This window comes from Heptranchias perlo, chromosome 13 (assembly GCF_035084215.1).
Source record: "Heptranchias perlo isolate sHepPer1 chromosome 13, sHepPer1.hap1, whole genome shotgun sequence".
In the NCBI taxonomy this organism is placed as follows: domain Eukaryota; kingdom Metazoa; phylum Chordata; class Chondrichthyes; order Hexanchiformes; family Hexanchidae; genus Heptranchias; species Heptranchias perlo.
In genome coordinates, this window is record NC_090337.1 from 10,569,662 (window position 1) to 10,594,669 (window position 25,008).

General features: G+C 45.7%; 1 protein-coding gene across 2 annotated transcripts in view; it reads right to left on the bottom strand.

Annotated features, from left to right (window-relative positions):
* mbnl1 (muscleblind-like splicing regulator 1) overlaps nucleotides 1-25,008 on the bottom strand; it is a 580,601-nt gene that overhangs the window by 256,019 nt on the left and 299,574 nt on the right. For both annotated transcript variants that reach the window (XM_067994954.1, XM_067994931.1), the window contains exon 3: nucleotides 14,511-14,649. The gene's annotated coding sequence lies outside the window, so the exon portion shown is untranslated. The remainder of the gene's footprint in view (nucleotides 1-14,510; nucleotides 14,650-25,008) is intronic.

Consider the following 25,008-nt stretch of genomic DNA (forward strand, 5'->3'; position numbering starts at 1 on the left):
GGCCTTCTTCTGTGCTATATGATTCTATGGTTCTGTGAGTGAGTATCCCCAGCAAGAGCAGGAAGACAGCTAACATAACGAGCATTACTTAAAAGCAGTACGTCCTAACTGGATTTAACGTGGTGAAAAAGGCTCAGTTCCCTAGATGCCATGTTGATTCAATTTCTTATTCGTAGAATCATTGAAATTACAGCATAGAAAGAGGCCATTCAGCCCATTGTACCTATGCCCATGCTAGCTCTTCAACTGGAGGTATCTATTCCAAACCAATTCTGCTGTTCTTTCCCTTTATCCTTTCACATACTTCCTTTGAATATACCTATCCAATTCCATTTTAAGTGATGTGGTAAACTCTACTGCAATGGACCCATCTAGTAAAGCATTCCATGTTCTAATAATCTCCTGCATGAAAATATTTGTTCTAACTCCCTCCTTCAACAATAACTTGCATTTTTATAGCGCTTTTTATGTAGAAAAATGTCCCAAGGTGCATCTAATAATAATCTTCAGTCCATGCTCCCTTGTTACTGAAATTCTTTGAAATAGGTTTTACAGTTTTCCAAAATGAAACGAGGGGGGGGGGTTGGTGAAGTAATGGGACAAATTATTCAATACAAGATTTGTTTTTCCATGGTTTATAGGGTAAAGTGGAAATTCAACAATTTTCTGTTTAGCTATTAGCCCCTATTTAATGACTGCGGATAATAATATCACTTTGCCACATTTGACTGCATGCTATAGGGACGGGCTACAGACTAATTCCCAAATCTGAATCAACACATGTTTTATAAAAAAGCGTCAGCTTACATGCGCCTGTTCCTTTAAAAGGCAGATAGTACAATACATGTACATGTGATGACTTCAGCAGGGAGAGTATCTTTAGACCATCAGGAACGTGGCTTAGTGGACAGGCACTCCTCCCCTTAGATAGCATGAGAAGGTCTTAAGATAACCAGAGAAATGGGAGCCATGGATGAATGCTATTCGAAGATATTGAAGAAATAGATCTTCGAGATAGATTGCCCTCTGCCTTCCTGCCTTTGAGAAAACAAATGCCTGGGTTTTAAACGCCCGTAAGTTTTAAAAGCCCTTAGGTAGTAGGAGGAAGGAAAGATTGAGGTGAGGTGAGGGGTCTCATAGTTTTAAGATTCCACCGTACACCTGCTCAATTCCATTTCATTATTATTTTGTTTCCTACATTCCAACAGTGGCTATGCTTCAAAAGTACTTTATTGGCTGTAAAGCACTTTGGGACTTCCTGAGGTAGTGAAAGGTACAACATAAATGTAAGTCCTTTCCTTTCTTTCTATTTTAAGAGAAATCTATGCTTCGGCCCTGGGCCTCTGGAAAGGAAAGGCAGACAATTGGTCAAGCTCTCCAACAAACAACTGTTGACATTCATCTGACACCAGGGTTCCTGTAGTAGGCCAATGTCCACGATACCCATTTTTGTGGTCATCTAGAAAGCCTGAAGCACCCAGAAAGCAGGACAACGGGACAGTCTACCCTGCGAATCTATTTCCCTGGATTCTGCTTGGAGCGTCCATCCATGCTACTGTTTCCTTGGTTATCTTGGGAGCGGAGATCCTCTCACATTATCTAAGAGGAGGGGTGTCTGTCCATGGAGGCTTATTCCTGATGGTCTAGAGGTACTGGGGGTAATGTTCAACTTCAACCCCTGGATGGTAATGTGGTGGAGTGGAACACCCGCTCGTGATAAAACTTGTCCGATCGGGCGGAGATCGGACTGGTTTCTATAAGGGACGGCTGATCTGCAATACCAGTTTTACACCCGGGAAGCAAGTTGAAAGTCTATTCCACTATTCCTACTGATCTCATCCAATATGTCCTCCCGCCATACGCTGAATCATAGAATCACACAACACACAAGGAGGCCACTCAGCCCATCATGCCTGTGCTAGCTATTTGAAAGAGCTATCAATTAGTCCTACCCCCCTGCTCTTTCCCCATAGCCCTACAAATTTTTCCTTTTTTAAGTAGAGATCCAATTCCCTTTTGAAAGTTACTACTGAATCTGCTTCCACCATCCTTTCAGGCAGTGCATTCCAGATCATAACATCTCACTGAGTAAAAAAAATTCTCCTCATCTACCCCCTGGCTTTTTTGCCAATTATTTTAAATCTGTGTCCTCTGGTTACCGACCCTCCTGCCAGTGGAAACAGTTTCTCCCTATCCACCCGATCAAAACCCCTCATAATTTTGAACATCTCGTTTAAATCTCCCCTTAACCTTCTCTGATCTAAGGAAAACATACTCAGCTTCTCTAGTCTCTCCAGATAACTAAAGTCCCTCATCCCTGGTACCATTCTGGTAAATCTCCTCTGCACCCTCCCTTGACATCCTTTCTAAAGCATGGTGCCCAGAATTGGACACAATACATGAGATTGGAACCAATCTTAAATTTTGGCTGAGCCTGATTCATTCAACATGCTCATCCATGGAGAGCTGACAAGATCCACGACAGAAAGGTGGATGACACAACACTGAATTCTTTTGAAATCTATCACCTCATGTGTGCCGCATTTTTTTTTACTCGTTCACGGGATGTGGGCGTCGCTGGCAAGGCCGGCATTTATTGCCCATCCCTAATTGCCCTCGAGAAGGTGGTGGTGAGCCGCCTTCTTGAACCGCTGCAGTCCGTGTGGTGACGGTTCTCCCACAGTGCTGTTAGGAAGGGAGTTCCAGGATTTTGACCCAGCGACAATGAAGGAACGGCGATATATTTCCAAGTTGGGATGGTGTGTGACTTGGAGGGGAACGTGCAGGTGGTGTTGTTCCCATGCGCCTGCTGCTCTTGTCCTTCTAGGTGGTAGAGGTCGCGGGTTTGGGAGGTGCTGTCGAAGAAGCCTTGGCGAGTTGCTGCAGTGCATCCTGTGGATGGTGCACACTGCAGCCACAGTGCGCCGGTGGTGAAGGGAGTGAATGTTTAGGGTGGTGGATGGGGTGCCAATCAAGCGGGCTGCTTTATCTTGGATGGTGTCGAGCTTCTTGAGTGTTGTTGGAGCTGCACTCATCCAGGCAAGTGGAGAGTATTCCATCACACTCCTGACTTGTGCCTTGTAGATGGTGGAAAGGCTTTGGGGAGTCAGGAGGTGAGTCACTCGCCGCAGAATACCCAGCCTCTGACCTGCTCTCGTAGCCACAGTATTTATATGGCTGGTCCAGTTAAGTTTCTGGTCAATGGTGACCCCCAGGATGTTGATGGTGGGGGATTCGGCGATGGTAATGCCGTTGATTGTCAAGGGGATGTGGTTAGACTCTCTCTTGTTGGAGATGGTCATTGCCTGGCACTTATCTGGCGCGAATGTTACTTGCCACTTATGAGCCCAAGCCTGGATGTTGTCCAGGTCTTGCTGCATGCAGGCTCGGACTGCTTCATTATCTGAGGGGTTGCGAATGGAACTGAGCACTGCGCAGTCATCAGCGAACATCCCCATTTCTGACCTTATGATGGATGGAAGGTCATTGATGAAGCAGCTGAAGATGGTTGGGCCTAGGACACTGCCCTGATGAACTCCTGCAGCAACGCCCTGGGGCTGAGATGATTGGCCTCCAACAACCACTACCATCTTCCTTTGTGCTAGGTATGACTCCAGCCACTGGAGAGCTTTCCCCCTGATTCCCATTGACTTCAATTTTACTAGGGCTCCTTGGTGCCACACTCGGTCAAATGCTGCCTTGATGTCAAGGGCAGTCACTCTCACCTCACCTCTGGAATTCAGCTCTTTTGTCCATGTTTGGACCAAGGCTGTAATGAGGTCTGGAGCCGAGTGGTCCTGGCGGAACCCAAACTGAGCATCGGTGAGCAGGTTATTGGTGAGTAAGTGCCGCTTGATAGCACTGTCGACGACACCTTCCATCACTTTGCTGATGATTGAGAGTGGACTGATGGGGCGGTAATTGGCCGGATTGGATTTGTCCTGCTTTTTGTGGACAGGACATACCTGGGCAATTTTCCACATTGTCGGGTAGATGCCAGTGTTGTAGCTGTACTGGAACAGCTTGGCTAGAGGCGCAGCTAGTTCTGGAGCACAAGTCTTCAGCACTACAGCTGGGATGTTGTTGGGGCCCATAGCCTTTGCTGTATCCAGTGCACTCAGCCGTTTCTTGATATCACGTGGAGTGAATCGAATTGGCCGAAGACTGGCTTCCATGATGGTGGGGATATCGGGAGGAGGCTGAGATGGATCATCCACTCGGCACTTCTGGCTGAAGATGGTTGCAAACGCTTCAGCCTTGTCTTTTGCACTCACGTGCTGGACTCCGCCATCATTGAGAATGGGGATGTTTGCAGAGCCTCCTCCTCCCGTTAGTTGTTTAATTGTCCACCACCATTCACGACTGGATGTGGCAGGACTGCAGAGCTTTGATCTGATCCGTTGGTTGTGGAATCGCTTAGCTCTGTCTATAGCATGTTGCTTCCGCTGTTTAGCATGCATGTAGTCCTGAGTTGTAGCTTCACCAGGTTGGCACCTCATTTTTAGGTACGCCTGGTGCTGCTCCTGGCATGCTCTTCTACACTCCTCATTGAACCAGGGTTGATCCCCTGGCTTGTTGGTAATGGTAGAGTGAGGAATATGCCGGGCCATGAGGTTACAGATTGTGCTGGAATACAATTCTGCTGCTGCTGATGGCCCACAGCGCCTCATGGATGCCCAGTTTTGAGCTGCTAGATCTGTTCTGAATCTATCCCATTTAGCACGGTGGTAGTGCCACACAACACGTTGGATGGTGTCCTCAGTGCGAAGACGGGACTTCATCTCCACGAGGACTGTGCGGTGGTCACTCCTACCAATACTGTCATGGACAGATGCACTTGCGACAGGTAGATTGGTGAGGACGAGGTCAAGTAAGTTTTTCCCTCGTGTTGGTTTAATAAGATCAGGCTAGTCATGGCATAAGTACAGTGCTACATTCTTTAAAACATGTTGAACACTTTCATTAATGGATTCCTGTCCCAGAAGAGACATAAGCGCAAAGAATAATTGTGTCTTTTCTAATGAATGTGGAAATGGCCTATTCCGGATCACTAAACATTCTGGCCCTTCCTACCCAACACTCTTAAAACGTTTTAAGCTTTATTGCATCAATGCAAGTTGTTGTTGCTTTTTATGTTTCTGTTGTTGCATTATTATTATAATCATCATTATTAGTAGTAGTAAGAAGAAGACTTGCATTTATATAGTGCCTTTCACTACCTCAGGACATTCCAAAGCGCTTCACAGCTAATGAAGTACTTTTGAAGTGTAGTCACTGTTATAATGTCGGAAATGCAGCAGCTAATTTGCGCACAGCAAAATCCCACAAACAGCAATGTGATAATGACCAGATAATCTGTTTTAGTGATGTTGGTTGAGGGATAAATATTGGCCAATGGTTGTTCGTCCCAGTTCATTATTCTTGCTTTATTGGTTTTCAAGGCGCAAAATAGATAGAGTGGATAGGGAGACATTGTTTCCACAAGTAAGAGGACGCAGATTTAAGATAATTGGCAAAAAATTCAGGGGCGGAGATGAGAATTTTTTTTACCCTGTGAGTTGATATGATCTGGAATGCACTGCCAGAAAGAGTGGTGGAAGCAGATTCAATAGTAACCTTCAAAAGAGAAGTGGATATATATTTAAAAAGGAAAATTTTGCAGGACAACAGGGAAAGAGAGCAGGGGAGTGGGACTAATTGGATAGCTCTTTCAAAGAGCTGGCACAGGCACGATGGGCCGAATGGCCTCTTTCTGTGCAGTATGAGTCTATGATTCTCTGAAAAGTAAGCTTCGGATATCACTTTCAATGCCATTACATTGCAATTGAATATGTAAGATACATGGCAAATTCGGTCATTTACTAAAATATAAATTGCCGAGTGACTATCTCACGAGCCCGATGGGCTTGATACATCGTATTGCTGTGGCGTATTATGGGTCAGAAGGAATTTTGATGGGAATGCTTAAGGTGGTCCGATTCCTTCTCAGCACACTTACTGCTTTGGAAATTGGCATGATATAGAAGTAGAAACTAGGGCTTAGTTTTTAGAGAACGGCCAATTTAATGTACTGGTCAAGACATTTTTCTTAAATGACGCAGGCCTATTGGGAGAACATTTTCTCTGGTAAGCTATATTAATGAAACTGTAAGCCTGTTCTTTATAAGCAGTTTCACAATTTCATGGAATATATAGCACACAGAGGAAATCCTTCCCACTTCACAGTATCATATCTGCTGCTCTCCTGATGTGAGCAGTTCAACAGTGAGAAAGCCAACAAGGCCTTGATTGTTGTACCTCATGGCAGATGAAGCTTGGACAGTAATGCTGGCAGAAGAATAAAGTACCATTTTGAATTTATTCTACAAAGGCCAACTTTCACTCTTGTATTGCCTCTCATTTAGTTGAGACAAAGGATAAGGATTCCAAAAGAATTGATTAAACCTGCCTTACGTTAATCTATTAATTAGTTATTCAATTAAGAATTCAATAGTAACACAGCTAAGATAAGCTGCCATAGGAGCATGAAAAAAGCAAGCTGCACATCTGAATACGTAATATCTCATCTCATTGCACCAAGAATGACCTTTATGATTCAATATTCCAGGAACTGTTTCTAAGTTTTATCATTTTTAATTGGGAAACGTGGTCCTGCATTATGCACATAGGCATTCGAGATATACCGTGAGATACCAGTGTACCAATGCTTAATACATTCGTTTGGTGAATCTTTGTCCATTACTTTAGCAAAGTGTCGCTTTAAATGGGTTAATGCCGCCACTGAAATAGCAGACGCAGGAATTCCAGATGAGCCGGTTAACCATCTTGAAGTCAGCCTTGGCTCAGTTGGTAGCACTCTTGCCTCTGACTTAGAAGGTTTTTTCAAGCCCTACTCCAAAGACGTGAGTACATAATCTAGGCTGGCACTCCCAACGCAGTACGAGGGAGTGCTGCACTGTTGGAGGTGCTGTCTTTTGGATGCGTTATTTAACTGAGACCCTGACTGCCCTCTCATAAGAGATAAGAGCAGGAGTAGGCCATTCGGCCCCTCGAGCCTGCTCCACCATTTAATGAGATCATGGCTGATCTGATTTTTACCTCAACTCCACTTTCCCGCCTTTTCCCCATATCCTTTGACTCCCTTGCTGATCAAAAATGTGTCTAACTCAGCCTTGAATGTATTCAATGACTCAACTTTTTGCGGTAAAGAATTCCAAAGATTCACAACCCTCTGGGAGAAGAAATTCCTCCTCATTTCCATCTTAAACGGGTGAGCCCTTATTCTGAGACTATGCCCCCTAGTTTTAGATTCCCCCATGAGGGGTAACATCCTCTCAGCATCTACCCTATCGAGTCCCCTCAGAATCTTCTATGTTTCAATGAGATCTCCTCTCATTCTTCTAAACTCCAATGAGTATAGACCCAACCTGTTCAATCTTTCCTCATAAGAGAGAGGTGGACATAAAAGATCCCACTGGCGTTATTTGAAAAAGAACAGGTGGGATCTCCCAGTGTCCTGGCCAACAATTATCCCTCAAGTAACTCCTAAAACAGATTATCTGGTCATTTGTTTCATTGCTGTTTGTGGGACCTTGTTGTGCACAAATTACTGCCGCGTTTCCTACATTTCAATCGTGACTGCACTTCATAAGTACTTCATTGGCTGTAAAGCATTTTGGGACATCCTGAGGTCATAAAAGGCGCTATATAAAGGCAAGTCTTCCTTTTTTATTTGTAACCCATCAACACGCAGTGTAATTTAAAGGCCACAGGCTTGATTTACAACCTGGCTTACAACTGAAGGGAAATAGTAAATTAATTCTGGTGCACAATGGAAGATGAAATTGGTGAAACACAACTCATAAGCTGGGTGAGACAGAGGAAACATGGAGGGAACTGGAGGGAAAGGTATTCTTCTCCGGCAACCATCCTGAAGTAGGATTAGGCCCACCGTGGAAAGCTTGAAGTTTTCCCTTCAGATCTTAAGGTGTGACCTTACTCCCCATACAGATCTCAACAGCACGTATGCATCCACTGAACTAGGAAAAATAACTTTTTCAGGCATAAAACGGGCCCAATGCACACTAATTTAGCAGTGGGATGGCCTATGCCCAATCTGCACAGGTGTTGGTCATACTGTTAAATCCTTGGGGCCCATTTTTTTAGGCGACCCTGGCAGTCGCCTAAAACAGGTATTGGGCACCTCAAATATGTAAATTAGGGGCCTAACACCTATTAAAGGACCCCTTTTTGAAATGTGTGGGCAATGAGTGAGGCAGGTGTCGGGCCTATCTCGCTCACGATTCTCTGGACTCATTTCTAGGAACATAGGAACAGGAGTAGGCCATTCAGCCCCTCGAGCCTGTTCTGCCATTCAATTAGATCATGACTGATCTGTATCTTAACTCCATTTACCCGCCTTAGTTCTGTAATCCTTAATACCCTTGCCTAATGAAAATCTATAAATCTCAGTTTTTAAATTTTAAATTGACCCCCAGCCTCAACAGCTTTTTTGGGGGAGAGAGTTCCAGATTTCCACCACCCTTTGTGTGAAGAAGTGCTTCCTGACATCACCTCTGAACGGCCTAGCTCTAATTTTAAGGTTATGACCCCTTGTTCTGGACTCCCCCAACCAGAGGAAATAGTCTCTCTCTATCTACCCCATCAACTCCTTTAATCATCTTAAGCACCTCGATCAGATCACCCCTTAATCTTCTATACTCGAGGAAATACAAAGCCAGTCAATGCAACCAAAGACTAAGCTTAAATTAAATCCACAATTTAGCCCTTCTAGGCACAAGCATCTAAATAAGAAGCAATCCTTTCCAGATTCACAAGGGTAAATTTTCCAACATGCCCTCCCAGTATGGCAGCAGATCTCGAGAGTCAATGGGCTGTGCTCTTGTGATTTCTCAGTGTGCTGTGCTGGTATCCAAGGCTCGGGGCCGGCAGTGAGCAATCGGAAGATTCACCCTCCAGTCTCACTGAGAATTGAGCAAATAGATCATGTTTTCCAATGTCGCAAAGTTTTTTTTTTAATCCTGCATCTACTCCCATCTTTATTATAGAACTCTCCTCCCTCGAGTTGAAACCTGGCCATCCTCTGTTAGTGACATCCACGATAACTCTCCAATTTGATATGACTGAGTTTATGAAACTCCCTTGCTTGGCAGGTGGAAACAAATGCTGCTTTCACTTTAGCTCAGCCTGTCTTACGGTTGTGTAAATTAGCGTCTGGAGAAGAGGAAGTCCCCCCTCAAAATCCTAAAGTAACGCTTGGCATTGCCTTTGCAAAACTCTGCTGTATTCATGCTAACACGCACCACGTCCCGTTCACCAATCACCCCTGTGCTCACTGACCTACATTGGCTTCCGGCCGGGCAACACCTCGATTTTAAAATTCTCATCCTTGTGTTCAAATTCCTCCATGGCCTCGCCCCTCCCTATCTCTGTAACCCCCTCCAACCCTACAACCCTCCGAGATCTCTGTGCTCCACCAATTCTGGCCTCTTGCTCATCCCCGATTTTAATCGCTCCACCACTGGCGGCCGTGCCTTCAGCTGCCTAGGCCCTAAGCTCTGGAATTCCCTCCGCAAACCTCTCCACCTCTCTCTTCTCCTTTAAGTCTCTCCTTAAAACCTATCTCTTTGACCAAGCCCCTCCTGATATCTCTTTATGAGGGTCAAAATCCTGGAACTCCATACCCAACAGCACTGTGGGAGAACCTTCACCACACGGACTGCAGCGGTTCAAGAAGGCGGCTCACCACCACCCTCTCAAGGGCAATTAGGGATGGGCAATAAATGCTGGCCTTGCCAGCAACGCCCACATCCCATGAACAAATTTAAAAAAAATGTGGCTTGGTGTCAAGTTCTATCTGATAACAATCCTGTGAAGCATCTTAAGATGTTTTTACTATGTTAAAGGCGCTATATAAATGCAAGTTGCTGTTGTTGTTGTTGCAAAGGTCAATAAGCAAGAAGCATCCCAAATTCTGATAAAGCCATCTCCAAATTGTGGCACTCTTCGGCTTCTAAGCTCTTAGTCCATGCGAGGGAGCACACATCAGGAAATTGGCCATGATTTTCTGTCTATTAAGATGGATGAAAAATTATAGGCTGGGCACGTGGAATGCTCTCCTGGCCGGCCTCTTCTCTTCCACCCTCCGTAAACATAAGCTCATCCAAAACTCTGCTGCCCGTATCCCAATGCGCACCAAGTCCCGTTCTCCCATTGCTCCTGTGCTCGCTGACCTAAATTCTCTCAGCACTGCACCACGGTGTCAGGTGCTCGAGTCTCACGAGTGGGGTTTGAACCCAACGATCTGCTGATTCAGAGGCCGGAGTGCGACCCACAGAGCCATTTTTCACGTGTGAGTCTGGACACTGAGTGCTGGCAGACTATTGACCTCAGACGGCATTGCATCTCTGCCTAATCCTGTCCTCACACAGTGGTCGGGAATTTCTTCAGAGCTGCTTTGTGGCCAACGTCCGCACATGCACTCTATCCAGTAACGGGGCGGGGAGTGGGGGTCATTGGATAATGATTGGGAATGAAAACCCCTCTGATTTTTTCCTTCCTTAACCCAAGAAGTTAAAGCCAATTTGGAAACCCAAATGCCAACTCAACATAGCCTGGGCATCGACCCTGAGACCTACTGGGTTCCAGCATTTTGAATGAGAGCAGAATGCACCTGCCCACCTTCAGTTTCTCCGTATTTCACAGGTAACTTCCACACCATCACATCCACCTCAACTAGGGTTGCCAATCCTCAGGGATTGGCCTGGATTCTCCAGGAATTAAAGACTAATCTCCAGGACACTGCTGCAAGCAAAATCCAGAAGAAAAATCATAGGGACGTTAAAAGAATTGTGTTCTTTTGTAATTTCCTCGAACACTTTTGTTTATTAGTTATAAAAATATCGGACATGGGAAAAAAGGCTGTTGACTGACAGTGAAGAATTATTCAGGCAATGAAGAGTCTATTCACTTTCCGATTGGTGTGGGAAGGCGGGGCATCGTGAGGATGGACATGTCGGGCGGCCAATGGTGGGAGTGTGGGGGCGGGGCAGTTGAAGGCAGGTGTTCATGTGATGAAATCTTCAGGAATATGTCCAACCAGAGTTGGCAACCCTATCCTCAACAGGTTACCGAGAGAAAGGTTGAACAGGCTGAATGGGGACTGTGGTAATCCTAAAGAGTGAAACTTTAAGCATTTAAAAAAAAATAATATCCTTCAGAGTATATATTACCGCCTAAATTAGAAAGCAGAATTAAGCAAAACATTTTATGAAAGCATGAAGACGAAAATAAATTAAATTAAATACGGACTGGGCAAAACACAAATATCTCCCGAGCTGTACTTTTGCACATATACTAAATCTGGCAAATTTAACCTTCGACTTCCTGAGGATATGGTGCTCTGTGTCTGTGGTAGCCCCTGCGACTGCTTCTATATGTATGGAACTCAGCACACCCTAAGACAGGATGGCATCTATCACTAAACACTGAACCCGAGGTTTTATTTTTGCTGCTGGTAAGAGGTTATTGTTTGAAATTGTGCAGTGCGACATTAGTACTGAAGAAGTTAATGAAACCCCTATGTTCTGGGTTTAACAAAGCCCCCTTTTGGGTGAGCATCTTTCCAAACAGAGACATTTCATGCAAGTGGATCAACGTATGTATTACTAAAACAAAAGCAAAATGAGGATGCTGGAAATCTGAAGTAAAAATGGAAAACGCTGGAAACACTCAGCAGGTCGGGCAGCATCTGTGGAGAGAGAAACAAGAGTTAACGTTTCAGGTCGATGACCTTTCATCAGATCTGGAAGACGTTAAGAGATTAATAGCCAGGTTGCTTAAAAGCTGTTCATCTCTAAGATCTTCCAGTTCTGATGAAAAGGTCATGACCTGAAACATTAACTCTGTTTCTCTCTCTCCATAGATATTTATTACTAATATTGCCAATATGGTGATTTCAACTCATGATTGTCTCCAAGGAGAAACATATTTTTAAGATGTACAACTTGAATTTCATTAAATTAGCCTTTCAAACAACTAATTTAATGATTCGTGTGGAAGGGGGAAGGAGCGGGGCGGAGCCACAGACGTTTCTCAATATTCTGACATGGAACACGTCCCTCTCTGAATGAATCATGAGCCAAAATATCTGAAGGCCTCAGGGTTTTGAGACCATTAAGTCCCTTTGTAGAGCAGCAAGTTTCAACAGCTTTTGTGTTGTGAAGAACGTAGTCCCACTGACAGGCCCATTACAATCGACGAGGCCTGAAACTGTGAGCTGAGAGTCAGAGAGGACACGTGGCAGTGTGCTGTCTCAAACAGTCACCTAGACAGTTTGGCAGTGGTCTTGACAGTTAATACTGAAAACAGAGTCTGACAAGCCGTAGTGCATTATTTTGACACCTGCGCTAATGTGAAACACTGCAATCAGCTTAAAGAGGAATTAAAACTAACTCCATCTGTTTGTCCTGGAACACTCCACACAAGTGCTAACAGCACATGAGTAAGTCACAATTAACACAAATGAAGGGCAAGTTTAAAAGCATTGTGTTCCTTTTCCAACAAGCCATTTCAGGGCCTTTTGAATTGAATGAGTGCCTTCGTACTCAGAAGGCTGTGGGTTCACGTCCCACTCCAGGGACTTGAGCACAAAATCTAGGCTGACACTCCAGTGCGGTACTGAGGGAGTGCTGCACTGTTGGAGGTGCTGTCTTTCGGATAAGACATTAAAATGAGGCCCTGTCTGCCATCTCAGGTGGATGTAAAGATCCCATGGCAGTGTTTCAAAGAAGAGCAGGGGAGTTCTCCCCAGTGTCTTGGCCAATATTTATCCCTCAACCAACATCACTAGAAAAAAACAGATTATCTGGTCATTACCACATTGCTGTTTGTGGGACCTTGCTGTGCACAAATTAGCTGCCGCGTTTCCTACATTGCATGGGCGACTTCACTTCAAAAGTACTTCATTAGCTGTAAAGCGCTTTGAGATGTCCTGAGGTCATGAAAGACACTATATAAATGCAAATCTTTCTTTCTTTATATGAACACATTATTGTGTGGATTATTCATACCAAAAAGTGCAATATGAACTCCTGTAGTTCTAAAACAAAAAGGTTTACAAAAACATGGGGCTGCAGCATTATACTGTACGAATGATGTTGTGTTAATTGGTGACTAAACAGCTGGAACAAATGGTCTGCTAATGAAACCTAATGGGTCACATTGGAGAGACCATTCAATTCATTGTAAGCCCTCTTGTTAGAAGAAGATCATCCCCATTTTTGGTCGACAAAGGAAGGCCCAATTCCATTTTTGGCACAATAATGTCATGTGCAAGTGAAGCAATGACTTTTTTTTTCCAAGAGTTGGGACGTTATTGCCCCACCAATGGTGTCAACACGGTGCAAGGTTTTTTTACAAAGAATGCCTTTGTAAAATGACACCAGAGCACTTTGCCGCAAAAGGACTCACGGCCAGCAATGGGGAAGTGGAAAAGCAGAAATGACATTTCCAAACACTGAAAAAAAATGTGTTAGAGATAACTTGGACTATCTCCAATTAAATCACATTTCCCTTCTTGTTTTGCTTCTTGTAACACTTGGAGTGAAAGCTCAACAGTTAAAAAAAAAAGTAGAAGCTACTGTTAGACTTGTAGGTTTTAATGAAGTCGGTGTTTATTTAAGGAGCACTGCCATTTGGAGCTTTTTTTGGCATGCCAGCCAAAAATCTCACATGCATTAATAAACCAACGCAAATTCAAAATGGTGGAAGTCTGATTGTTCAATAAAACAAACCCTCGGAAGACAACATTATTGAAAAGATTAAGACACAGTAGCTCTGCCATTTTGGATTGTTCGGTCGCTGCTGTTCTTGCAAGGAGTTGACCTTTACTCTCGCTATCAACACAATTACAACCATCTTTTAAAGGGACACTGTCACCTCACAAAGTTATGTGGAAATTTTTTCCTTTTGTTGATTAAAGTGGCAACACAATGACAGCATTCACCTCCTGGAAACACCTGCGAATCACAAATAATTCACTGTGGCCTATGGCTCTTGTGGGCTCCTTCCCTTTCTAAAATACCAGTGGGTTACCCCCCCCCACCCCGCCCCTCAACACATGCATGCGCTATTAATCTTTTGGCGATCATTTAAGCCTGGACAAAAAAAAAAGGTCAAGCAGAGAGAATGAACTCGCCCCCCCTGCTCATTCTGAAGAGCTGAAGTAATTAGAGAACATCACAGGTAAATGAGCACAGGTAGAGGTTAACCTTTCAAATGGTTGGTAGACTGTGCCCACTACATAGGCTTCCTTTAAATTATTAATGTGACAACGAGTGTTAGTGTAATTAAAGCAACCAGTTTGTCGCTTCAGTCAAGAAACTCCCACCCAGTTAAACCGAAAAACAAGTAAATTATGGTTCCAGTGAATTGTAAAACTTTTAAAGAAAAAGGAAGGACGAGCCTGACTTAAATGATTTAATTCTTACCTGCTTTGCCTGTCGTTCGAATTTTCCTGATTTTGGCTCCTCCTAGCTTAAATCATTGAGCAGCACAAAGGCTTCCGGACTGCAGTCGCTGTGCACTCTGGACTAATTACCTCCTTTGGAGTGCAAGGATACAAATGACCTGGTTGAAAAGGGGAAGGAGTGAAAGACTTGAGTTAACTGCTGTTCAAACCCTATGGGTCTACGATCACCAAATTAGCCATTCAGAAACACTCGGCGGTTGCCATGACAACAGGGCATTTGAACATATACTTTTTTTTAACAGCCCGATTTTTTTTGTTTCACTTCAATACCACATATGTTCGGGTCAGGTCATAAAACATACAGGCTCCTTGGCGGCACCAATGGCTATGAGACGTAGAAGAGATTGGAAACCTAAAGCGCCAATGGATTTTCATTGGAACTTATAACTTCTCGACTTTTATTTTTTAAATCAGCTAAAACATACCACACCAAATCAACCAATCAAGAGGCACGTTGGATGTGACCTTATTGCTAATCTGATTGCTGCATCTGGTCTTGCAAAGTAAAAACTGACACTTCTTCCTGGAATATGGGCAGTGGTTTCTACCCACAGTCTCCCAAAGCTGTTTCCTTTGTCAAGCTGCTCGGCATGTCACTGTGAGATAAGACTCTGCAAGAAAAAAACGGACGCAGTCCTTATCTAGCTCCTATCTCTTCATGCAGATGCAGCTCATGCACCCCACAAAGCAGGTGCAAAAAATATACGAACACACGCCTATCAATGTGTGGAAGTTAAAGTAAAACAAATGAGAGTCACGCTTGCTTTCTGATAGTTAAATGTTTAATAACACACACACACACCCACACACACACACACACAAAAATGAAAGCATTGATCACATCAAAGAGATCTACATAAGAACATAAGAAATAGGAGCAGGAGTAGGCCAATCGGCCCCTCGAGCCTGCTCCGCCATTCAATACGATCATGGCTGATCTGATCCTAACCTCAAATCTAAATTCACGTCCAATTTCCTGCCCGCTCCCCGTAACCCATAATTCCCTTTACTTCTAAGAAACTGTCTATTTCTGTTTTAAATTTATTTAATGATGTAGCTTCCACAGCTTCCTGGGGCAGCAAATTCCACGGACCTACTACCCTCTGAGTGAAGAAGTTTCTCCTCATCTCAGTTTTGAAAGAGCAGCCCCTTATTCTAAGATTATGCCCCCTAGTTCTAGTTTCACCCATCCTTGGGAACATCCTTACCGCATCCACCCGATCAAGCCCCAAAAGATCTGATTGAAAGGATTGGTTAAAATACACAATGTGCCCTACACATGGATCAGTGGGTATCACTCTGCCCTCTGTGTCAGAAGGTTGTGGCTTCAAGTCCCATTCCAGGGACTTCTGTACAAAAATCTAGGCTGACACTCCTGGGGAACGCTGCACTGTTGGTAGGTGCTGTATTTCAGATGAGATGTTAAACTGAGGCTCTGTCTGCCCTTTCAGGAGATGTAAAAGATCCCATGGCACTATTGCAAAGAAGACCAGGGGAGTTCTCCCTGGCGAGCTGGCTAATATATATCCCTCTACCAATATCACTAAATCAGATAATCTGGTCATTGCTGTTTGTGGGAGCTTGCTGTATGTAAATTGGCTGCCATGCGACGCAAAACTTGGAAGTACAGTGAGGAGGATAGTGATAGACCTCAAGAGGACATAAGCAGGCTGGTGGAATGGGCAGACACATGGCATTTAATGCAGAGAAGTGTGAAGTGATACATTTTGGTAGGAAGAACAAGGAGAGGCAATATAAACTAAAGGGTACAATTCTAAAGGGGGTGCAGGAACAGAGAGATCTGGAGGTATATGGTTTATTGAAGGTGGCATGGCAGGTTGAGAAAGCGGTTAATAAAGCAAACGGGATCCTGGGCTTTATAAATAGAGGCATAGAGTACAAAAGCAAGGAGGTTATGGTGAACCTTTATATAATACTGGTTTGGCCACAACTGGAGTATTGGGCTCTATTTTAGCACCCGCTATCGGGTGCATTCCTGGCGGGGGGGCTCCGAAAATGGGAGAATCCCGGCGCGGTACCGGAGCCCGCCCCGAACCCGCGCACTTCCGGGTTCCCCGCTGACGCGCCGGCGTGCGCGCGCAGCCCCCGCTGGTGGGAATCCCGCAGGCAATTAAAGCCAGCGGGATTCCACTTGAAGGTATTTATTTAGGTATTTCAGGTCATTAACTGACCTGATTAAAAGATTATGTGGGATTTTAGAGCAAACTGGGACTGTTTCCCACACTGGGGGAAACACTCCCAGGTCAAATGGACGTGTTGCAGCTGTCAGCCTGTGGCAGCTGCAAAGGTCCATTTGACAGGTGGGGGGGGAGACCCTCACTCATTGCAGGAGGCCACTCTGTCACTTGGGACAAAGTTTGGCCTCCACCACCCTCCTCCTGACAGTCAAAGTCACCAACCTGCACACTTACCCCGGGGTCCGGAGACATGTACCTACCTTGCGGACCCCCCTCAGATGTACATCTTGCAGATGGGGGCCGCCGTAGCTGCAGTCATGACCTCCTCGGAGGGCGCACAACTTCGCCAGCCTCGCCATCCACGCCGCCCACCTCTGACACGTGGAGCTCCACAACAGAGTGCTGTGACACATCCACCTGTACAGCAGGAGGGAGGGCTACCGCAGAGAGAGATGCGTCGCAGAGGGCACTACCCTCGCCACAGGGTCCACAGACCGAGGCTCAGCTTCCTGGACCTCTCCGAGCAGCAGTGCACATGGAGGCTCAGAGTCACTCGACATGTAGTCGTGGACATCTGCAGCCTCTTTCATGCCGAGCTGCTCCTGGCTGGCCCGAGCACCATTTTCTTACCTGTCGCTGTCAAAGTCACTACTGCCCTCAACAACTTCTCCTCCGCATCCTTCCAGGGTGCAACCGGGGACATCGCCGACGTCTCTCAGTCGTCTGCACAAAAGAGCCCTGCAAATACACCTACACCCACTCTGCAGTGACACAATGGGTGGCATCAGTTGTGGGTCCTCATAGTGATCTTCAGGAGCGGGCATTATTGCACAAACCAGACAGGATTCGCGAAGACATGGCAGTAGTGGTGCCAATATAATATGTAATGTGAGTTGGTCAGAAATTCAATATAAGTAACACCCATGACAAACCCTCAGACACCCTTGTGCATCCCCTTCATGCTCACGACACGTTTGCCTTACGCTGCCTACTGCACATATGTGATGCATGCCCTGTGGCTGCAGCACAGGTAGTGGCAGGTTGAGTGAGACTGACTGTGAAAGAGATGCACGAGAGGGTGAGTATGAGATAGAGCCATGAGATTGTATGAGGATTGGGTTGAGTGGTAGTGGTGGGATGAGTGCTGGCGAGGTGAGTAGGTGCAGGTAACATGAGGATGAGGTTTGAGTGGGTATGAGGGGTGATGTGACAGAGTTGTGTTGGCAGTGCCGAAGGAGATGTTGGGTGGGGGCAGTGATGTGGCAGACGGAGTGTAGGGGAAAGACTACGTGTACTCACTTTGGCTGACCTACTGAGGTCGTTGGAGCGCCTCCTGCACTGTATGCAGGTGGGCGATATGTTGGTAGCGCTGGTGACCTCCTCTGCCACCTCGAGCCAGGCCTTCCTGGTGGCAGAGGCAGGCCGCTTCCTCCCGCACGCCGGGAGGAAGATCTCTGTCCTCCCCCTCCTCCTCACCCCATGTATTGATACCTGGAGTGAGGCATCATTAAACTGGGAGCAGCCTTCCCCCTGGGCTGCTCCATGCTGTAATTTTTGCTATTTGTTGCAGCATCTGTCAGTGAAGGACTGCCCCTTTAAATAGAGCTCCTCCAGCTGACAGATCTTACTGCGCATGCGCAGCCCGCCCAACGCGCAGATCAGCAGTGGGGAACCCGGAGGAGCAGGTAAGTGGATCCAATTAGTGGATTGGATGCTACAATCGCACGGGAAACTGACTAATTTCACCGGGTGCGTTACCCACGCGCCCGATAGCCCCCCCCGCCGAGAACCCGCAGCCCTGCTAACATCGGGCCCATTGTGTCCAATTCTGGGCACTGAACTTTAGGAAGGATCAGGGAGGGTGCAGAAAAGATTTACTAGAATGGTTCCAGAGATGAGGGACTTCAGTTATGTGGATAGACTAAGAAGCTGGAGTTGTTCTCCTTAGAGCAGAGAAGGTTGAGAGGAGATTTGATAGAGGTGTTCAAAATCATGACGGGTCTAGACAGATGAGGTGGAGAGAAACTGTTCCCATTGGCGGAAGGGTCAAGAACCAGAGGACACAGATTTAAGGTGATTGGCAAAAGAACCAAAGGCGACATGAAGAAAAACTTTTTTACGCAGCGAGTAGCTATGATCTGGAATGCACTGCCTGAAAGGGTGGTGGAAGCAGATTCATTTGTGGCTTTCAAATGGAATTGGATAAGTGCTTGAAAGGAAAAAAATTTGCAGGGTTATGGTGAAAGGGCGGGGGAGTGGGCCTAGCTGGATCGCTCTTGTCGAGAGCCGGCACAGTCTCGACGGGCCGAATGGCCTCCTTCTGTGCTGTAACCATTCTATGATTCTATGTTTATTACATTACAACAGTAATTAGACTTCAAAAAATACTTCATTGGCTGTTAAGTGCTTTGGGACATCCTGAGGTTGTGAAAGGTGCTATATAAATGCAAATCTTTCTTTTACTTGCCAGTCACTTACGCAGCCCATCTTCCATCGCACATCTACCCAGGCTTTGATCTAGTATCGAACAGCGCCAGGGAATGTCGGGATACATGAGCCCTACTCCTGATACAGCCATTTGTAGCCTGCCTCCCGTCAATGGGCAAACATTGTGTACATCATGTGCATCTTGGCCATCTAGTATATCCTGCCTAGCTATGTAGTGTGACCGAGCTGGGATTCAGTGCTGCTGCCTCTCATTTCCTGCTCTCCAGCAAAGGAATGCTATTAAGGGGGCAGGATTACGCCATCTTTGGTACAGCAGGTGGAAAAGGTCGTATTAAAATAGAACTATTTGTCCTACAGTTTTATGGACAGATTTTATAACAGTTCCTGCAAGCGCTGTGCTTTCAACTGTCACTCTAAAGTTCCCTCAATCAGTCAGTTGATATGTTTGCTGCCCAGTTTGAAATTGAATCTCACAGACGAGGAAGATCTGAGTTTGTAATTGAGTCAACCTTGGTCAATTTCAGTCTCCAGTTAAATTGTTTCTCCATATTCAACTCATCAAAAAAGTATCTTGGCAATTTTTAAAAAAAACATTTTTTTCCCCCAAACGCATAGCGAGATGTTGACAAGAGATCACTATCACAAAGGCTCATCATAACGAGGCTGACAGATAGCTCGTTGGTCTATCGTTGCAACTTTGGGTTTTTCTGTAAAGCAAATTCACACGGCCACGCTTCTGAAACGGAGCCTTGCTGGACAGCAGCATGGGAAGCTATGGTGTTATAGCCCTCACACTGACGCACCCAGCCATCGAGCAAGCCTTCACTCCATCAGCACAAATTCAATGAACAATGTTTTTTCTTTAAACAGTTTCAGTCTTTCTCATCAGTGGACTTTGCCCCCTAAGAAAGAAATAAAGAAAGACTTGCATTTATATAGCGCCTTTCACGACCTCAGGATGTCCCAAAGCGCTTTACAGCCAATTAGGTACTTTTGAAGTGCAGTCCCTATTGTTTTGTAGAGAAATGCGGCAGCCAATTTGCTCACAGCAAGCTCCCACAAACAGCAATGTGATAAATGACCAGATAATCTGTTTTCGTGATGTTGATAGGGTTTTGGGGTTTAGGGGTTTGATAGGGCAGACACAGAGAAGACGTTTCTGTGAACTTACCTATTCTGCAAAATCTCAATCACTGCCTTTCTTAAATTAAAGAATAACTCATGCGATAAAACACAAGAAGATGTTAATAAACTTGCAGAATGGGCGCGTAAATGACAAATGAATTTCAATATAGAAAAGTGAGAGGTGGTGCATTTTGGTAGGAGGAATAAGGAGGACACATATTGGAAAATGAAAGTCTAAATGGGGGAGAAGAGCAAAGGGATCTGGGGCTACACATTCACAAATTATTACAAGTAACAACGCAAGTTAACAAGGCCATAAAAAATGCAAACAAAGCTCACATCTAGAGGAATAGAATTGAAAAGCAGGGAAGTTAAGTTAAACTTGTATAGAACCTTGCTTAGACCACACTTGGAATACTGTGAACAGTTCTGGTCTCCATATTACAAAAAGGATATAGAAGCAGTGGAGAAGGTGCGAAATAGATTTACAAGGATAATTCCAGATCTGAGAGGTTATAACTATCAAGTAACACTGAACATGTTGGGGCTCTTTTCTCTAGAAAAGAGAAGGCTGAGGGGTCACCTAATGGAGGTCTTTAAAATTATGAAGGGCTTTGATTGGGTAGATGTAGAGAAGATGTTTCCACTTGTGGGGGAGTCCAATACTAGAAGCCATAAATATAAGATAGTCACTAATAAATCCAATAAGGAATTCAGGAGAAACTTCTTGACCCAGAGAGTGGTTAGAATGTGGAACTTGCTACCACATGAAATAGTTGAGGCGAATAGCGTGGATACCTTTAAGGGGAAGCTAGGTAACTACGGGCTCGATTTTTGGACGGCCGAGCGGGTGGGTTCGTGGCGGGGGAGATTCCCGGGGCGGGTCAGGAGCCCGGCTCCAACCCGCCCACTTCTGGGTTCCCCAGTGACCGACTGGGAGAAACACTCCCAGTTGAAATGGACGTATTGCAGCCACCAGCCTGTGGCAGCTGCAAAGGTCCATTTGACAGGGGTCCATTTGATTAGGGGTTCAGGTACATAGATCATTGACGTGTCATGAACAGGTGCAGAAAATAATCAATAAGGCTAATGGAATGCTGGCCTTTATATCAAGAGGACTAGAGTACAAGGGGGCAGAAGTTATGCTGCAGCTATACAAAACCCTGGTTAGACCGCACCTGGAGTACTGTGAGCAGTTCTGGGCACCGCACCTTCGGAAGGACATATTGGCCTTGGAGGGAGTGCAGCATAGGTTTACTAGAATGATACCCGGACTTCAAGGGTTAAGTTACGAGGAGAGATTACACAAATTGGGGTTGTGTTCTCTAGAGTTTAGAAGGTTAAGAGGTGATCTGATTGAAGTTTATAAGATTTTAAGGGGAACAGATAGGGTGGATAGAGAGAAACTATTTCTGCTGGTTGGGGATTCTAGGAGTAGGGGGCACAGTCTAAAAATTAGAGCCAGACCTTTCCGGAGCGAGATTAGAAAACATTTCTACACACAAAGGGTGGTAGAAGTTTGGAACTCTCTTCCGCAAACGGCAATTGATACTAGCTCAATTGCTATATTTAAATCTGAGATAGATAGCTTTTTGTCAACCAAAGGTATTAAGGGATATGGGCCAAAGGCAGGTATATGGAGCTAGATCACAGATTAGCCATGATCTTATCGAATGGCGGAGCAGGCACGAGGGGCTGAATGGCCTACTCCTGTTCCTATGTTCCTATGTTCCTATGACAGGTGGGAGTTGAGACCCTCATTGCAGGAGGCCACTCTGTCACGTTGGACAAAGTTTGGTCTGCACCACCCTCCCCCTAACAATAAAAATTCACAAACTTGCAACCTCAACCCCAGTGTGCAGACACATTTATCTACCTTGCGGACCCCCTCAAACGTACATCTTCCGGATGGGGGCCGCCATAGCTGCAGTCATGACCTCCTAGGAGGACGAACAGCTTCACCAGCCTCGCCGGCCACGCCGTCCACCTCAGACACGTGGAGCTCCACAACACAGTGCTGTGACACATCCACCTGCACAGCAGGAGGGAGGGCAACCGCAGAGAGAGATGCATCGCAGAAGGCACTAACCTCGCCACAGGGTCCACAGACCGAGGCTCAGCTTCCTGGACCTCTCTGAGCAGCAGTGCACACGGAGGCTCAGAGTCACTCGACATGTAGTCGTGGACATCTGCAGCCTCCTTCATGCCGAGCTGCTCCCGGCTGGCCCAAGCACCATCTTCTTACCTGTCGCTGTCAAAGTCACCACTGCCCTCAACAATTTCTCCTCCGCATCCTTCCAGGATGCCACTGGGGACATCGCCTGCGTCTCTCAGTCATCTGCACAAAAGAGCCCTGGAAATACACCTACGCCCACTCTGCAGTGACACAATGGGTGGCATCAGTTGTGGGTCTTCATGGTGATCCTCAGGAAAGGGCATTATTGCACAAACCAGACAAGATTTGCAAAGATGTGGCAGTAGTGGTGACAATATAATATGTAATGTGAGTTGATCAGAAATCAAATATAAGTAAAAACCAAGACAAACCCTCAAACACCCTTGTGCATCCCCTTCATGCTCACGACACGTTTGCCTTACGCTGCCTACTACACATATGTGATGCATGCCCTGTGGCTGCAGCACAGGCAGTGGCAGGTTGAGTGAGGCTGACCATGAAAGAGATGCATGAGAGGGTGAGTATGAGATAGAGCCATGAGATTGTATGAGGATTGGGTTGAGTGGTAGTGGCGGGATGAGTACTGGCGAGGTGAGTAAGAGCAGGTAAGATGAGGATGAGGTTTGAGTGGGTGTGAGGGGTGATGTGATAGAGTAGTGTTGGCAGTGCAGAAGGAAATGTGGGGTGGGGGCAGTGATGTGGCAGACGGAGTGTAGGGGAATGAGTAAGTGTACTCACTTCAGCTGACCTACTTAGGTCATTGAAGCGCCTCCTGCACTGTATGCAGGTGCGTGGTATGTTGATGGCGCTGGTGACCTCCTCTGCCACCTCGAGCCAGGCCTTCGTGGTGGCAGAGGCAGGCCACTTCCTCCTGTCTGCCGGGTGGAAGGTCTCCCTCCTCCTCCTCCTTCTCCTCCTCCTCTTCCTCACTGCATCCAGCAAGACCTGGAGTGAGGCATCATTAAACCTGGGAGCAGCCTTCCCCCTGGGCTGCTCCATGCTGTAATTTTGCTTATTTTCTGCAGCATCAGTCAGTGGAGGACTGCCCCTTTAAATAGGGCTCCTCCAGCTGACAGTCTATGATGCGGGTGCGCAGTCCGCCCGCTGTGCAGCTTTCCAGGACGAAACCCGGAAGCCAAGGTAAGTGACTTCAATTAGGCTGCGATTGCGTGGGGAACCCACCGATTTTACTGGGCGGGTTCCCCACCCGCCCAGTCGACCCCCCCGCTGGCAACCCGCCTCCCTCCTAATATCGTGCCCTACATAAGGGAGAAAATAATAGAAGGATATGCTGATCGGGTTTGATGAAGTAGGGAGTGAGGAGGCTCGTGTGGAGCATAAACACCGGTATAGACCAGTTGGGCCTAATAGCCTGTTACTGTGCTGTAAATTCTATGTAATTCTATGTAATGTAATGCTTTCTACCTGGAATATGAGCTGGCCGGTAGATAGTTTGCAAAGGAACAATGATTGAAATATTACTCTTCAAGTGGATCTCCCATGGTGTTGCTCAGAGATAGCCTGAGCTCCAGGGCCAGGCTGTGCTGTGGCACTGCTAAAATGGAGCTGTGTGTAGCCTGCGCTGCCCCTTTAAGGCCACTGCTCAGGCATTTCCTGTGAGGAAGTAGTTTAAATAAGCTCATCATGAGGTCAATTAGAGGGCACTACTTGATGGAAATACTTGTACATCGCCAGCATCTAAAGTATGATGTCTGAAGTGTGACAGATGCATGCTGGATGCAAGACATGTATATATATATATATATATATATATAAATAATACATAGGTAAAATTCCCCAACAACCTATCAGTAAGATCCATTTTGTTGACAAAGGTTCACTCAGTTCAATTTACTGAGTGCTCACCAGGCAAACAAATTGGTCTGCCAGGTGTAACGAGACATCATGAAATGAAGCCACACTTATCTTGTTCCAGAAACATCGATTATTTAAATAGATTCAGCCATCAGCTGTTTAAATCAAGGAACCTAGGGCCAAAAGGTCAAAAGATACAGTCTGCTTCCCACTAAGAAAATGAAGGAAGGCTAAATTCCAAATTTGTGATATTCTCAAATTTTTAGCAAAAGTGTGTTGAATGTCTTTTCATGGAGATATTGTTCTTCCAGTGCACATCCTTAATCGTATTGCTCAGTGCAGGATGAAGAGACCGTGGACGTCAAATGTATACAAATGGAGCAAAGATGAAAGAAAATCGGAAAGCACGACAAAATCATTGATGTTGACTGTCAGAAAAATATACTAAAAAGAAAGACTTGCATTTATATAGCACCTTTTACGACCTCAGGATGTCCCAAAGTGCTTTACAGCCAATGAAGTGTCATCAATTTTCTATCCCCTCCTGAAGCTGTCAAATTATTTCTGGGTTACAGTTCCATAGGTGCCAGTTACTCCCTGGTACCTTCTCCAATCCTGTCCTTACCAATTTATAGCACCCACCTCCAGGACCCGCCCAGGACCACCTCCCCTCTCCTCCTGGCTGATATCAGTTA